The sequence below is a fragment of the Schistocerca cancellata genome, unplaced genomic scaffold (genome assembly GCF_023864275.1).
Source record: "Schistocerca cancellata isolate TAMUIC-IGC-003103 unplaced genomic scaffold, iqSchCanc2.1 HiC_scaffold_628, whole genome shotgun sequence".
NCBI lineage: Eukaryota > Metazoa > Arthropoda > Insecta > Orthoptera > Acrididae > Schistocerca > Schistocerca cancellata.
The window spans coordinates 1-13,320 of NW_026046639.1; the positions used below are offsets into that span (position 1 = coordinate 1).

Here is a 13,320-nt window from a genome sequence, read left to right on the forward strand (position 1 = left end):
GCTTCTAAGGGAGTTAGTTGTCTAGTAAGTTCCTCTTATGGCATGCAATAGACAACCAGAACAGCTACAGGAGAGGGTCAGTTTTGTTGTCAGCGGTAGTTGCATTATCACAAACGCAGAGTAATTCCATTGGCGTCGCATGAAAACGAATACCTGCCGAAACCCGGGATCGAACCAGGGACCTTTAGATCTTCAGTCTAACGCTCTCCCAACTGAGCTATTTCGGCTGACGTCGAAGGTTGCCATTTGCATGTGTTCGTTAATTTGTGCCTCGTTGCCAATTTCACAGTCACCTTCGTCTGATAAGACATAGGGACGCTGAAGGGCGAGCAGCCGATGCAGTGAAGTTCCACACACATTTCTTCAGCTTCCGTCATCGTAACAAGCAAACATGTCGACTCGATTCGTGTGATATTGAATTCGCTGACTTGACGTGACGCCACGCTGACGCTAGAAAACACGTGCTATATCGATGCCAGGGGCAACTCGTGTGCAGAGAACGAGACACAAGAAGGAGTGAGCCTCTCCACCATATGAGAGGCAGTATCTAGCAGATACACACGGTAAAACATTCGACTTGCGTTAGCTCATAAATTGCTACACGTCATCGTCTGCAAGCTAAAATGGACACATCTGCACTGCCCAGTGAGGCGACACTTGTACTAACACCTGGTGGACGGCTGTGAGACTAGGAGATGAGCTGCGGCTTCTGGGGGCGACTGTAACGCTGCGCCCTCGATCAAATAACACTGCACATTGCTGGTGACCCACGTGTTTAGTAGTGACGCAACTGCTAGGATGCAGCTCAACGTCCGCCTTTTGAGAGCGAGAAAATTTTCGCAGTCGGCAGGACTCGAACCTACGCTCCCAGAGGGAATCTGATTTCAAGTCAGACGCCTTAACCACTCGGCCACGACTGCCGGTGGCGGAAGCGACTCCCGACAAGTGAAGCCGCCATCTTTAGAAGCAATCTGATGGCAGAAAACGGCGTGGCCTCACTCTTTGCTGTAGGGTTTCCATTAGCCGTTACGAAAGTGTACTAATTTCCCACTGACTTATGGCTCCAATGGCGACTTCACCGACTTCCCACTGACGCACCGCTGACGCTAGTTTTCTGTCGTCTTAAAACGATGGACATACCTCCAAGCTGAAGATAAGGTGGGTAGATCACGTAACTAATGAGGAGGTAGTGAATAGGATTGGGGAGAAGAGAAGTTTGTGGCACAACTTGACTAGAAGAAGGGATCGATTGGTAGGACATGTTCTGAGGCATCGAGGGATCACAAATTTAGCATTGGAGGGCAGCGTGGAGGGTAAAAATCGTAGAGGGAGACCAAGAGATCAATACACTAAGCAGATTCAGAAGGATGTAGGTTGCAGTAGGTACTGGGAGATGAAGAAGCTTGCACAGGATAGAGTAGCATGGAGAGCTGCATCAAACCAGTCTCAGGACTGAAGACCACAACAACACCTCCAAGCAGCTGCGAGATCTTAAGAAAAGAAAAAAAAAACGCTGCACCACTGCTTTTGCCGCACTCGAATGATTGAAATTGCGATTCATAAAAAGAAAATGAAATGTCCGCTCTGTCCAACACTTTCGAGCACATCTGTGTACTCACCATCTCAGCGACGGCTTTCTGCAGTCCCAGCGTCAGTGCGAGGTGAACCGAAAGGCACAGTAAGTAGCTGTCGTCGCGAAAACTCAGTATTCTTAAAACGGAAATTTTCGTCTTGTTGAGAATGGCATCACTGGTTGCACCCGCATTCGCCCACGCATGTCACATGTGTGCGAAAACGTTTGCTCCTCTTTACGCAAAATCGCACGCAGCCGGTAGGATTCGAACCTACGCTCCCAGAGGGAATCTGATTTCGAGTCAGACGCCTTAACCACTCGGCCACGACTGCCGTTAGCGCGGTGTTCTCTCGACACATGCAACTGCTACCGTTTAAAACACTGTGGTGTCAGAAAACGGCGTAGCTGCATTATTTTCCGTAGCGTTTCCACCGCTACCAGACGAATCGCTACCAAAGTATTAAAATTTCCGCCCGGACAGGGACTTGAACCCTGGACCCTTAGGTTAAAAGCCTAATGCTCTACCGACTGAGCTATCCGGGCTCACACAAGGCTGCAAAACCTCCCACGATGCACAACTATACATTGACTCATGTCCTTTACTGTTGTTCAATCGCTGCATGGGGCCGTTACTAATAAAACGTCGCCTAAATGCTGTCTACAAACTTATCGCGCTAAGCCCGTAACACACTATCGAAGACTGCTGACACACGATGCAACAACAAATTGTACCAGTTGTTACGTCTCATACGTTGGAGCAGAGAATTTACGTGTTTTGTCGACACTCACTGGGCAATTGGAAAATTCACAAGCATTTCGAATGCAATGTTTCCCACGCTTTCGCTCATTTCACGGTTCCGTTGAAGACGTTCTTCACCACCTGACACAGAAAAGGGAATGCAGTCGGTAGGATATTTTTAATTCTTTTGCTTCTAAGGGAGTTAGTTGTCTAGTAAGTTCCTCTTATGGCATGCAATAGACAACCAGAACAGCTACAGGAGAGGGTCAGTTTTGTTGTCAGCGGTAGTTGCATTATCACAAACGCAGAGTAATTCCATTGGCGTCGCATGAAAACGAATACCTGCCGAAACCCGGGATCGAACCAGGGACCTTTAGATCTTCAGTCTAACGCTCTCCCAACTGAGCTATTTCGGCTGACGTCGAAGGTTGCCATTTGCATGTGTTCGTTAATTTGTGCCTCGTTGCCAATTTCACAGTCACCTTCGTCTGATAAGACATAGGGACGCTGAAGGGCGAGCAGCCGATGCAGTGAAGTTCCACACACATTTCTTCAGCTTCCGTCATCGTAACAAGCAAACATGTCGACTCGATTCGTGTGATATTGAATTCGCTGACTTGACGTGACGCCACGCTGACGCTAGAAAACACGTGCTATATCGATGCCAGGGGCAACTCGTGTGCAGAGAACGAGACACAAGAAGGAGTGAGCCTCTCCACCATATGAGAGGCAGTATCTAGCAGATACACACGGTAAAACATTCGACTTGCGTTAGCTCATAAATTGCTACACGTCATCGTCTGCAAGCTAAAATGGACACATCTGCACTGCCCAGTGAGGCGACACTTGTACTAACACCTGGTGGACGGCTGTGAGACTAGGAGATGAGCTGCGGCTTCTGGGGGCGACTGTAACGCTGCGCCCTCGATCAAATAACACTGCACATTGCTGGTGACCCACGTGTTTAGTAGTGACGCAACTGCTAGGATGCAGCTCAACGTCCGCCTTTTGAGAGCGAGAAAATTTTCGCAGTCGGCAGGACTCGAACCTACGCTCCCAGAGGGAATCTGATTTCAAGTCAGACGCCTTAACCACTCGGCCACGACTGCCGGTGGCGGAAGCGACTCCCGACAAGTGAAGCCGCCATCTTTAGAAGCAATCTGATGGCAGAAAACGGCGTGGCCTCACTCTTTGCTGTAGGGTTTCCATTAGCCGTTACGAAAGTGTACTAATTTCCCACTGACTTATGGCTCCAATGGCGACTTCACCGACTTCCCACTGACGCACCGCTGACGCTAGTTTTCTGTCGTCTTAAAACGATGGACATACCTCCAAGCTGAAGATAAGGTGGGTAGATCACGTAACTAATGAGGAGGTAGTGAATAGGATTGGGGAGAAGAGAAGTTTGTGGCACAACTTGACTAGAAGAAGGGATCGATTGGTAGGACATGTTCTGAGGCATCGAGGGATCACAAATTTAGCATTGGAGGGCAGCGTGGAGGGTAAAAATCGTAGAGGGAGACCAAGAGATCAATACACTAAGCAGATTCAGAAGGATGTAGGTTGCAGTAGGTACTGGGAGATGAAGAAGCTTGCACAGGATAGAGTAGCATGGAGAGCTGCATCAAACCAGTCTCAGGACTGAAGACCACAACAACACCTCCAAGCAGCTGCGAGATCTTAAGAAAAGAAAAAAAAAAACGCTGCACCACTGCTTTTGCCGCACTCGAATGATTGAAATTGCGATTCATAAAAAGAAAATGAAATGTCCGCTCTGTCCAACACTTTCGAGCACATCTGTGTACTCACCATCTCAGCGACGGCTTTCTGCAGTCCCAGCGTCAGTGCGAGGTGAACCGAAAGGCACAGTAAGTAGCTGTCGTCGCGAAAACTCAGTATTCTTAAAACGGAAATTTTCGTCTTGTTGAGAATGGCATCACTGGTTGCACCCGCATTCGCCCACGCATGTCACATGTGTGCGAAAACGTTTGCTCCTCTTTACGCAAAATCGCACGCAGCCGGTAGGATTCGAACCTACGCTCCCAGAGGGAATCTGATTTCGAGTCAGACGCCTTAACCACTCGGCCACGACTGCCGTTAGCGCGGTGTTCTCTCGACACATGCAACTGCTACCGTTTAAAACACTGTGGTGTCAGAAAACGGCGTAGCTGCATTATTTTCCGTAGCGTTTCCACCGCTACCAGACGAATCGCTACCAAAGTATTAAAATTTCCGCCCGGACAGGGACTTGAACCCTGGACCCTTAGGTTAAAAGCCTAATGCTCTACCGACTGAGCTATCCGGGCTCACACAAGGCTGCAAAACCTCCCACGATGCACAACTATACATTGACTCATGTCCTTTACTGTTGTTCAATCGCTGCATGGGGCCGTTACTAATAAAACGTCGCCTAAATGCTGTCTACAAACTTATCGCGCTAAGCCCGTAACACACTATCGAAGACTGCTGACACACGATGCAACAACAAATTGTACCAGTTGTTACGTCTCATACGTTGGAGCAGAGAATTTACGTGTTTTGTCGACACTCACTGGGCAATTGGAAAATTCACAAGCATTTCGAATGCAATGTTTCCCACGCTTTCGCTCATTTCACGGTTCCGTTGAAGACGTTCTTCACCACCTGACACAGAAAAGGGAATGCAGTCGGTAGGATATTTTTAATTCTTTTGCTTCTAAGGGAGTTAGTTGTCTAGTAAGTTCCTCTTATGGCATGCAATAGACAACCAGAACAGCTACAGGAGAGGGTCAGTTTTGTTGTCAGCGGTAGTTGCATTATCACAAACGCAGAGTAATTCCATTGGCGTCGCATGAAAACGAATACCTGCCGAAACCCGGGATCGAACCAGGGACCTTTAGATCTTCAGTCTAACGCTCTCCCAACTGAGCTATTTCGGCTGACGTCGAAGGTTGCCATTTGCATGTGTTCGTTAATTTGTGCCTCGTTGCCAATTTCACAGTCACCTTCGTCTGATAAGACATAGGGACGCTGAAGGGCGAGCAGCCGATGCAGTGAAGTTCCACACACATTTCTTCAGCTTCCGTCATCGTAACAAGCAAACATGTCGACTCGATTCGTGTGATATTGAATTCGCTGACTTGACGTGACGCCACGCTGACGCTAGAAAACACGTGCTATATCGATGCCAGGGGCAACTCGTGTGCAGAGAACGAGACACAAGAAGGAGTGAGCCTCTCCACCATATGAGAGGCAGTATCTAGCAGATACACACGGTAAAACATTCGACTTGCGTTAGCTCATAAATTGCTACACGTCATCGTCTGCAAGCTAAAATGGACACATCTGCACTGCCCAGTGAGGCGACACTTGTACTAACACCTGGTGGACGGCTGTGAGACTAGGAGATGAGCTGCGGCTTCTGGGGGCGACTGTAACGCTGCGCCCTCGATCAAATAACACTGCACATTGCTGGTGACCCACGTGTTTAGTAGTGACGCAACTGCTAGGATGCAGCTCAACGTCCGCCTTTTGAGAGCGAGAAAATTTTCGCAGTCGGCAGGACTCGAACCTACGCTCCCAGAGGGAATCTGATTTCAAGTCAGACGCCTTAACCACTCGGCCACGACTGCCGGTGGCGGAAGCGACTCCCGACAAGTGAAGCCGCCATCTTTAGAAGCAATCTGATGGCAGAAAACGGCGTGGCCTCACTCTTTGCTGTAGGGTTTCCATTAGCCGTTACGAAAGTGTACTAATTTCCCACTGACTTATGGCTCCAATGGCGACTTCACCGACTTCCCACTGACGCACCGCTGACGCTAGTTTTCTGTCGTCTTAAAACGATGGACATACCTCCAAGCTGAAGATAAGGTGGGTAGATCACGTAACTAATGAGGAGGTAGTGAATAGGATTGGGGAGAAGAGAAGTTTGTGGCACAACTTGACTAGAAGAAGGGATCGATTGGTAGGACATGTTCTGAGGCATCGAGGGATCACAAATTTAGCATTGGAGGGCAGCGTGGAGGGTAAAAATCGTAGAGGGAGACCAAGAGATCAATACACTAAGCAGATTCAGAAGGATGTAGGTTGCAGTAGGTACTGGGAGATGAAGAAGCTTGCACAGGATAGAGTAGCATGGAGAGCTGCATCAAACCAGTCTCAGGACTGAAGACCACAACAACACCTCCAAGCAGCTGCGAGATCTTAAGAAAAGAAAAAAAAAACGCTGCACCACTGCTTTTGCCGCACTCGAATGATTGAAATTGCGATTCATAAAAAGAAAATGAAATGTCCGCTCTGTCCAACACTTTCGAGCACATCTGTGTACTCACCATCTCAGCGACGGCTTTCTGCAGTCCCAGCGTCAGTGCGAGGTGAACCGAAAGGCACAGTAAGTAGCTGTCGTCGCGAAAACTCAGTATTCTTAAAACGGAAATTTTCGTCTTGTTGAGAATGGCATCACTGGTTGCACCCGCATTCGCCCACGCATGTCACATGTGTGCGAAAACGTTTGCTCCTCTTTACGCAAAATCGCACGCAGCCGGTAGGATTCGAACCTACGCTCCCAGAGGGAATCTGATTTCGAGTCAGACGCCTTAACCACTCGGCCACGACTGCCGTTAGCGCGGTGTTCTCTCGACACATGCAACTGCTACCGTTTAAAACACTGTGGTGTCAGAAAACGGCGTAGCTGCATTATTTTCCGTAGCGTTTCCACCGCTACCAGACGAATCGCTACCAAAGTATTAAAATTTCCGCCCGGACAGGGACTTGAACCCTGGACCCTTAGGTTAAAAGCCTAATGCTCTACCGACTGAGCTATCCGGGCTCACACAAGGCTGCAAAACCTCCCACGATGCACAACTATACATTGACTCATGTCCTTTACTGTTGTTCAATCGCTGCATGGGGCCGTTACTAATAAAACGTCGCCTAAATGCTGTCTACAAACTTATCGCGCTAAGCCCGTAACACACTATCGAAGACTGCTGACACACGATGCAACAACAAATTGTACCAGTTGTTACGTCTCATACGTTGGAGCAGAGAATTTACGTGTTTTGTCGACACTCACTGGGCAATTGGAAAATTCACAAGCATTTCGAATGCAATGTTTCCCACGCTTTCGCTCATTTCACGGTTCCGTTGAAGACGTTCTTCACCACCTGACACAGAAAAGGGAATGCAGTCGGTAGGATATTTTTAATTCTTTTGCTTCTAAGGGAGTTAGTTGTCTAGTAAGTTCCTCTTATGGCATGCAATAGACAACCAGAACAGCTACAGGAGAGGGTCAGTTTTGTTGTCAGCGGTAGTTGCATTATCACAAACGCAGAGTAATTCCATTGGCGTCGCATGAAAACGAATACCTGCCGAAACCCGGGATCGAACCAGGGACCTTTAGATCTTCAGTCTAACGCTCTCCCAACTGAGCTATTTCGGCTGACGTCGAAGGTTGCCATTTGCATGTGTTCGTTAATTTGTGCCTCGTTGCCAATTTCACAGTCACCTTCGTCTGATAAGACATAGGGACGCTGAAGGGCGAGCAGCCGATGCAGTGAAGTTCCACACACATTTCTTCAGCTTCCGTCATCGTAACAAGCAAACATGTCGACTCGATTCGTGTGATATTGAATTCGCTGACTTGACGTGACGCCACGCTGACGCTAGAAAACACGTGCTATATCGATGCCAGGGGCAACTCGTGTGCAGAGAACGAGACACAAGAAGGAGTGAGCCTCTCCACCATATGAGAGGCAGTATCTAGCAGATACACACGGTAAAACATTCGACTTGCGTTAGCTCATAAATTGCTACACGTCATCGTCTGCAAGCTAAAATGGACACATCTGCACTGCCCAGTGAGGCGACACTTGTACTAACACCTGGTGGACGGCTGTGAGACTAGGAGATGAGCTGCGGCTTCTGGGGGCGACTGTAACGCTGCGCCCTCGATCAAATAACACTGCACATTGCTGGTGACCCACGTGTTTAGTAGTGACGCAACTGCTAGGATGCAGCTCAACGTCCGCCTTTTGAGAGCGAGAAAATTTTCGCAGTCGGCAGGACTCGAACCTACGCTCCCAGAGGGAATCTGATTTCAAGTCAGACGCCTTAACCACTCGGCCACGACTGCCGGTGGCGGAAGCGACTCCCGACAAGTGAAGCCGCCATCTTTAGAAGCAATCTGATGGCAGAAAACGGCGTGGCCTCACTCTTTGCTGTAGGGTTTCCATTAGCCGTTACGAAAGTGTACTAATTTCCCACTGACTTATGGCTCCAATGGCGACTTCACCGACTTCCCACTGACGCACCGCTGACGCTAGTTTTCTGTCGTCTTAAAACGATGGACATACCTCCAAGCTGAAGATAAGGTGGGTAGATCACGTAACTAATGAGGAGGTAGTGAATAGGATTGGGGAGAAGAGAAGTTTGTGGCACAACTTGACTAGAAGAAGGGATCGATTGGTAGGACATGTTCTGAGGCATCGAGGGATCACAAATTTAGCATTGGAGGGCAGCGTGGAGGGTAAAAATCGTAGAGGGAGACCAAGAGATCAATACACTAAGCAGATTCAGAAGGATGTAGGTTGCAGTAGGTACTGGGAGATGAAGAAGCTTGCACAGGATAGAGTAGCATGGAGAGCTGCATCAAACCAGTCTCAGGACTGAAGACCACAACAACACCTCCAAGCAGCTGCGAGATCTTAAGAAAAGAAAAAAAAAACGCTGCACCACTGCTTTTGCCGCACTCGAATGATTGAAATTGCGATTCATAAAAAGAAAATGAAATGTCCGCTCTGTCCAACACTTTCGAGCACATCTGTGTACTCACCATCTCAGCGACGGCTTTCTGCAGTCCCAGCGTCAGTGCGAGGTGAACCGAAAGGCACAGTAAGTAGCTGTCGTCGCGAAAACTCAGTATTCTTAAAACGGAAATTTTCGTCTTGTTGAGAATGGCATCACTGGTTGCACCCGCATTCGCCCACGCATGTCACATGTGTGCGAAAACGTTTGCTCCTCTTTACGCAAAATCGCACGCAGCCGGTAGGATTCGAACCTACGCTCCCAGAGGGAATCTGATTTCGAGTCAGACGCCTTAACCACTCGGCCACGACTGCCGTTAGCGCGGTGTTCTCTCGACACATGCAACTGCTACCGTTTAAAACACTGTGGTGTCAGAAAACGGCGTAGCTGCATTATTTTCCGTAGCGTTTCCACCGCTACCAGACGAATCGCTACCAAAGTATTAAAATTTCCGCCCGGACAGGGACTTGAACCCTGGACCCTTAGGTTAAAAGCCTAATGCTCTACCGACTGAGCTATCCGGGCTCACACAAGGCTGCAAAACCTCCCACGATGCACAACTATACATTGACTCATGTCCTTTACTGTTGTTCAATCGCTGCATGGGGCCGTTACTAATAAAACGTCGCCTAAATGCTGTCTACAAACTTATCGCGCTAAGCCCGTAACACACTATCGAAGACTGCTGACACACGATGCAACAACAAATTGTACCAGTTGTTACGTCTCATACGTTGGAGCAGAGAATTTACGTGTTTTGTCGACACTCACTGGGCAATTGGAAAATTCACAAGCATTTCGAATGCAATGTTTCCCACGCTTTCGCTCATTTCACGGTTCCGTTGAAGACGTTCTTCACCACCTGACACAGAAAAGGGAATGCAGTCGGTAGGATATTTTTAATTCTTTTGCTTCTAAGGGAGTTAGTTGTCTAGTAAGTTCCTCTTATGGCATGCAATAGACAACCAGAACAGCTACAGGAGAGGGTCAGTTTTGTTGTCAGCGGTAGTTGCATTATCACAAACGCAGAGTAATTCCATTGGCGTCGCATGAAAACGAATACCTGCCGAAACCCGGGATCGAACCAGGGACCTTTAGATCTTCAGTCTAACGCTCTCCCAACTGAGCTATTTCGGCTGACGTCGAAGGTTGCCATTTGCATGTGTTCGTTAATTTGTGCCTCGTTGCCAATTTCACAGTCACCTTCGTCTGATAAGACATAGGGACGCTGAAGGGCGAGCAGCCGATGCAGTGAAGTTCCACACACATTTCTTCAGCTTCCGTCATCGTAACAAGCAAACATGTCGACTCGATTCGTGTGATATTGAATTCGCTGACTTGACGTGACGCCACGCTGACGCTAGAAAACACGTGCTATATCGATGCCAGGGGCAACTCGTGTGCAGAGAACGAGACACAAGAAGGAGTGAGCCTCTCCACCATATGAGAGGCAGTATCTAGCAGATACACACGGTAAAACATTCGACTTGCGTTAGCTCATAAATTGCTACACGTCATCGTCTGCAAGCTAAAATGGACACATCTGCACTGCCCAGTGAGGCGACACTTGTACTAACACCGGGTGGACGGCTGTGAGACTAGGAGATGAGCTGCGGCTTCTGGGGGCGACTGTAACGCTGCGCCCTCGATCAAATAACACTGCACATTGCTGGTGACCCACGTGTTTAGTAGTGACGCAACTGCTAGGATGCAGCTCAACGTCCGCCTTTTGAGAGCGAGAAAATTTTCGCAGTCGGCAGGACTCGAACCTACGCTCCCAGAGGGAATCTGATTTCAAGTCAGACGCCTTAACCACTCGGCCACGACTGCCGGTGGCGGAAGCGACTCCCGACAAGTGAAGCCGCCATCTTTAGAAGCAATCTGATGGCAGAAAACGGCGTGGCCTCACTCTTTGCTGTAGGGTTTCCATTAGCCGTTACGAAAGTGTACTAATTTCCCACTGACTTATGGCTCCAATGGCGACTTCACCGACTTCCCACTGACGCACCGCTGACGCTAGTTTTCTGTCGTCTTAAAACGATGGACATACCTCCAAGCTGAAGATAAGGTGGGTAGATCACGTAACTAATGAGGAGGTAGTGAATAGGATTGGGGAGAAGAGAAGTTTGTGGCACAACTTGACTAGAAGAAGGGATCGATTGGTAGGACATGTTCTGAGGCATCGAGGGATCACAAATTTAGCATTGGAGGGCAGCGTGGAGGGTAAAAATCGTAGAGGGAGACCAAGAGATCAATACACTAAGCAGATTCAGAAGGATGTAGGTTGCAGTAGGTACTGGGAGATGAAGAAGCTTGCACAGGATAGAGTAGCATGGAGAGCTGCATCAAACCAGTCTCAGGACTGAAGACCACAACAACACCTCCAAGCAGCTGCGAGATCTTAAGAAAAGAAAAAAAAAACGCTGCACCACTGCTTTTGCCGCACTCGAATGATTGAAATTGCGATTCATAAAAAGAAAATGAAATGTCCGCTCTGTCCAACACTTTCGAGCACATCTGTGTACTCACCATCTCAGCGACGGCTTTCTGCAGTCCCAGCGTCAGTGCGAGGTGAACCGAAAGGCACAGTAAGTAGCTGTCGTCGCGAAAACTCAGTATTCTTAAAACGGAAATTTTCGTCTTGTTGAGAATGGCATCACTGGTTGCACCCGCATTCGCCCACGCATGTCACATGTGTGCGAAAACGTTTGCTCCTCTTTACGCAAAATCGCACGCAGCCGGTAGGATTCGAACCTACGCTCCCAGAGGGAATCTGATTTCGAGTCAGACGCCTTAACCACTCGGCCACGACTGCCGTTAGCGCGGTGTTCTCTCGACACATGCAACTGCTACCGTTTAAAACACTGTGGTGTCAGAAAACGGCGTAGCTGCATTATTTTCCGTAGCGTTTCCACCGCTACCAGACGAATCGCTACCAAAGTATTAAAATTTCCGCCCGGACAGGGACTTGAACCCTGGACCCTTAGGTTAAAAGCCTAATGCTCTACCGACTGAGCTATCCGGGCTCACACAAGGCTGCAAAACCTCCCACGATGCACAACTATACATTGACTCATGTCCTTTACTGTTGTTCAATCGCTGCATGGGGCCGTTACTAATAAAACGTCGCCTAAATGCTGTCTACAAACTTATCGCGCTAAGCCCGTAACACACTATCGAAGACTGCTGACACACGATGCAACAACAAATTGTACCAGTTGTTACGTCTCATACGTTGGAGCAGAGAATTTACGTGTTTTGTCGACACTCACTGGGCAATTGGAAAATTCACAAGCATTTCGAATGCAATGTTTCCCACGCTTTCGCTCATTTCACGGTTCCGTTGAAGACGTTCTTCACCACCTGACACAGAAAAGGGAATGCAGTCGGTAGGATATTTTTAATTCTTTTGCTTCTAAGGGAGTTAGTTGTCTAGTAAGTTCCTCTTATGGCATGCAATAGACAACCAGAACAGCTACAGGAGAGGGTCAGTTTTGTTGTCAGCGGTAGTTGCATTATCACAAACGCAGAGTAATTCCATTGGCGTCGCATGAAAACGAATACCTGCCGAAACCCGGGATCGAACCAGGGACCTTTAGATCTTCAGTCTAACGCTCTCCCAACTGAGCTATTTCGGCTGACGTCGAAGGTTGCCATTTGCATGTGTTCGTTAATTTGTGCCTCGTTGCCAATTTCACAGTCACCTTCGTCTGATAAGACATAGGGACGCTGAAGGGCGAGCAGCCGATGCAGTGAAGTTCCACACACATTTCTTCAGCTTCCGTCATCGTAACAAGCAAACATGTCGACTCGATTCGTGTGATATTGAATTCGCTGACTTGACGTGACGCCACGCTGACGCTAGAAAACACGTGCTATATCGATGCCAGGGGCAACTCGTGTGCAGAGAACGAGACACAAGAAGGAGTGAGCCTCTCCACCATATGAGAGGCAGTATCTAGCAGATACACACGGTAAAACATTCGACTTGCGTTAGCTCATAAATTGCTACACGTCATCGTCTGCAAGCTAAAATGGACACATCTGCACTGCCCAGTGAGGCGACACTTGTACTAACACCGGGTGGACGGCTGTGAGACTAGGAGATGAGCTGCGGCTTCTGGGGGCGACTGTAACGCTGCGCCCTCGATCAAATAACACTGCACATTGCTGGTGACCCACGTGTTTAGTAGTGACGCAACTGCTAGGATGCAGCTCAACGTCC

General features: G+C 48.6%; 21 non-coding genes across 21 annotated transcripts; all 21 read right to left on the reverse strand.

Annotated features, from left to right (window-relative positions):
• Nucleotides 1-154: 154 nt before the first annotated feature.
• Trnaf-gaa (transfer RNA phenylalanine (anticodon GAA)) lies at nt 155-227 on the reverse strand. The gene has a single exon. It is a non-coding gene; the product is annotated as a tRNA-Phe (tRNA).
• Nucleotides 228-838: 611 nt separating this feature from the next.
• On the reverse strand, nt 839-920 carry Trnas-uga (transfer RNA serine (anticodon UGA)). Its single transcript has one exon. It is a non-coding gene; the product is annotated as a tRNA-Ser (tRNA).
• A 903-nt stretch (nt 921-1,823) lies between these two features.
• Nucleotides 1,824-1,905, reverse strand: Trnas-cga (transfer RNA serine (anticodon CGA)). The gene has a single exon. It is a non-coding gene; the product is annotated as a tRNA-Ser (tRNA).
• A 138-nt stretch (nt 1,906-2,043) lies between these two features.
• On the reverse strand, nt 2,044-2,116 carry Trnak-uuu (transfer RNA lysine (anticodon UUU)). Its single transcript has one exon. It is a non-coding gene; the product is annotated as a tRNA-Lys (tRNA).
• A 539-nt stretch (nt 2,117-2,655) lies between these two features.
• Nucleotides 2,656-2,728, reverse strand: Trnaf-gaa (transfer RNA phenylalanine (anticodon GAA)). Its single transcript has one exon. It is a non-coding gene; the product is annotated as a tRNA-Phe (tRNA).
• A 611-nt stretch (nt 2,729-3,339) lies between these two features.
• Trnas-uga (transfer RNA serine (anticodon UGA)) lies at nt 3,340-3,421 on the reverse strand. Its single transcript has one exon. It is a non-coding gene; the product is annotated as a tRNA-Ser (tRNA).
• A 904-nt stretch (nt 3,422-4,325) lies between these two features.
• On the reverse strand, nt 4,326-4,407 carry Trnas-cga (transfer RNA serine (anticodon CGA)). Its single transcript has one exon. It is a non-coding gene; the product is annotated as a tRNA-Ser (tRNA).
• Nucleotides 4,408-4,545: 138 nt separating this feature from the next.
• On the reverse strand, nt 4,546-4,618 carry Trnak-uuu (transfer RNA lysine (anticodon UUU)). Its single transcript has one exon. It is a non-coding gene; the product is annotated as a tRNA-Lys (tRNA).
• Nucleotides 4,619-5,157: 539 nt separating this feature from the next.
• On the reverse strand, nt 5,158-5,230 carry Trnaf-gaa (transfer RNA phenylalanine (anticodon GAA)). Its single transcript has one exon. It is a non-coding gene; the product is annotated as a tRNA-Phe (tRNA).
• Nucleotides 5,231-5,841: 611 nt separating this feature from the next.
• On the reverse strand, nt 5,842-5,923 carry Trnas-uga (transfer RNA serine (anticodon UGA)). Its single transcript has one exon. It is a non-coding gene; the product is annotated as a tRNA-Ser (tRNA).
• A 903-nt stretch (nt 5,924-6,826) lies between these two features.
• Nucleotides 6,827-6,908, reverse strand: Trnas-cga (transfer RNA serine (anticodon CGA)). The gene has a single exon. It is a non-coding gene; the product is annotated as a tRNA-Ser (tRNA).
• Nucleotides 6,909-7,046: 138 nt separating this feature from the next.
• On the reverse strand, nt 7,047-7,119 carry Trnak-uuu (transfer RNA lysine (anticodon UUU)). The gene has a single exon. It is a non-coding gene; the product is annotated as a tRNA-Lys (tRNA).
• Nucleotides 7,120-7,658: 539 nt separating this feature from the next.
• Trnaf-gaa (transfer RNA phenylalanine (anticodon GAA)) lies at nt 7,659-7,731 on the reverse strand. Its single transcript has one exon. It is a non-coding gene; the product is annotated as a tRNA-Phe (tRNA).
• Nucleotides 7,732-8,342: 611 nt separating this feature from the next.
• Trnas-uga (transfer RNA serine (anticodon UGA)) lies at nt 8,343-8,424 on the reverse strand. Its single transcript has one exon. It is a non-coding gene; the product is annotated as a tRNA-Ser (tRNA).
• Nucleotides 8,425-9,327: 903 nt separating this feature from the next.
• Trnas-cga (transfer RNA serine (anticodon CGA)) lies at nt 9,328-9,409 on the reverse strand. Its single transcript has one exon. It is a non-coding gene; the product is annotated as a tRNA-Ser (tRNA).
• Nucleotides 9,410-9,547: 138 nt separating this feature from the next.
• On the reverse strand, nt 9,548-9,620 carry Trnak-uuu (transfer RNA lysine (anticodon UUU)). The gene has a single exon. It is a non-coding gene; the product is annotated as a tRNA-Lys (tRNA).
• A 539-nt stretch (nt 9,621-10,159) lies between these two features.
• Trnaf-gaa (transfer RNA phenylalanine (anticodon GAA)) lies at nt 10,160-10,232 on the reverse strand. The gene has a single exon. It is a non-coding gene; the product is annotated as a tRNA-Phe (tRNA).
• Nucleotides 10,233-10,843: 611 nt separating this feature from the next.
• Nucleotides 10,844-10,925, reverse strand: Trnas-uga (transfer RNA serine (anticodon UGA)). The gene has a single exon. It is a non-coding gene; the product is annotated as a tRNA-Ser (tRNA).
• A 903-nt stretch (nt 10,926-11,828) lies between these two features.
• On the reverse strand, nt 11,829-11,910 carry Trnas-cga (transfer RNA serine (anticodon CGA)). Its single transcript has one exon. It is a non-coding gene; the product is annotated as a tRNA-Ser (tRNA).
• A 138-nt stretch (nt 11,911-12,048) lies between these two features.
• Nucleotides 12,049-12,121, reverse strand: Trnak-uuu (transfer RNA lysine (anticodon UUU)). The gene has a single exon. It is a non-coding gene; the product is annotated as a tRNA-Lys (tRNA).
• A 539-nt stretch (nt 12,122-12,660) lies between these two features.
• On the reverse strand, nt 12,661-12,733 carry Trnaf-gaa (transfer RNA phenylalanine (anticodon GAA)). Its single transcript has one exon. It is a non-coding gene; the product is annotated as a tRNA-Phe (tRNA).
• Nucleotides 12,734-13,320: the final 587 nt, after the last annotated feature.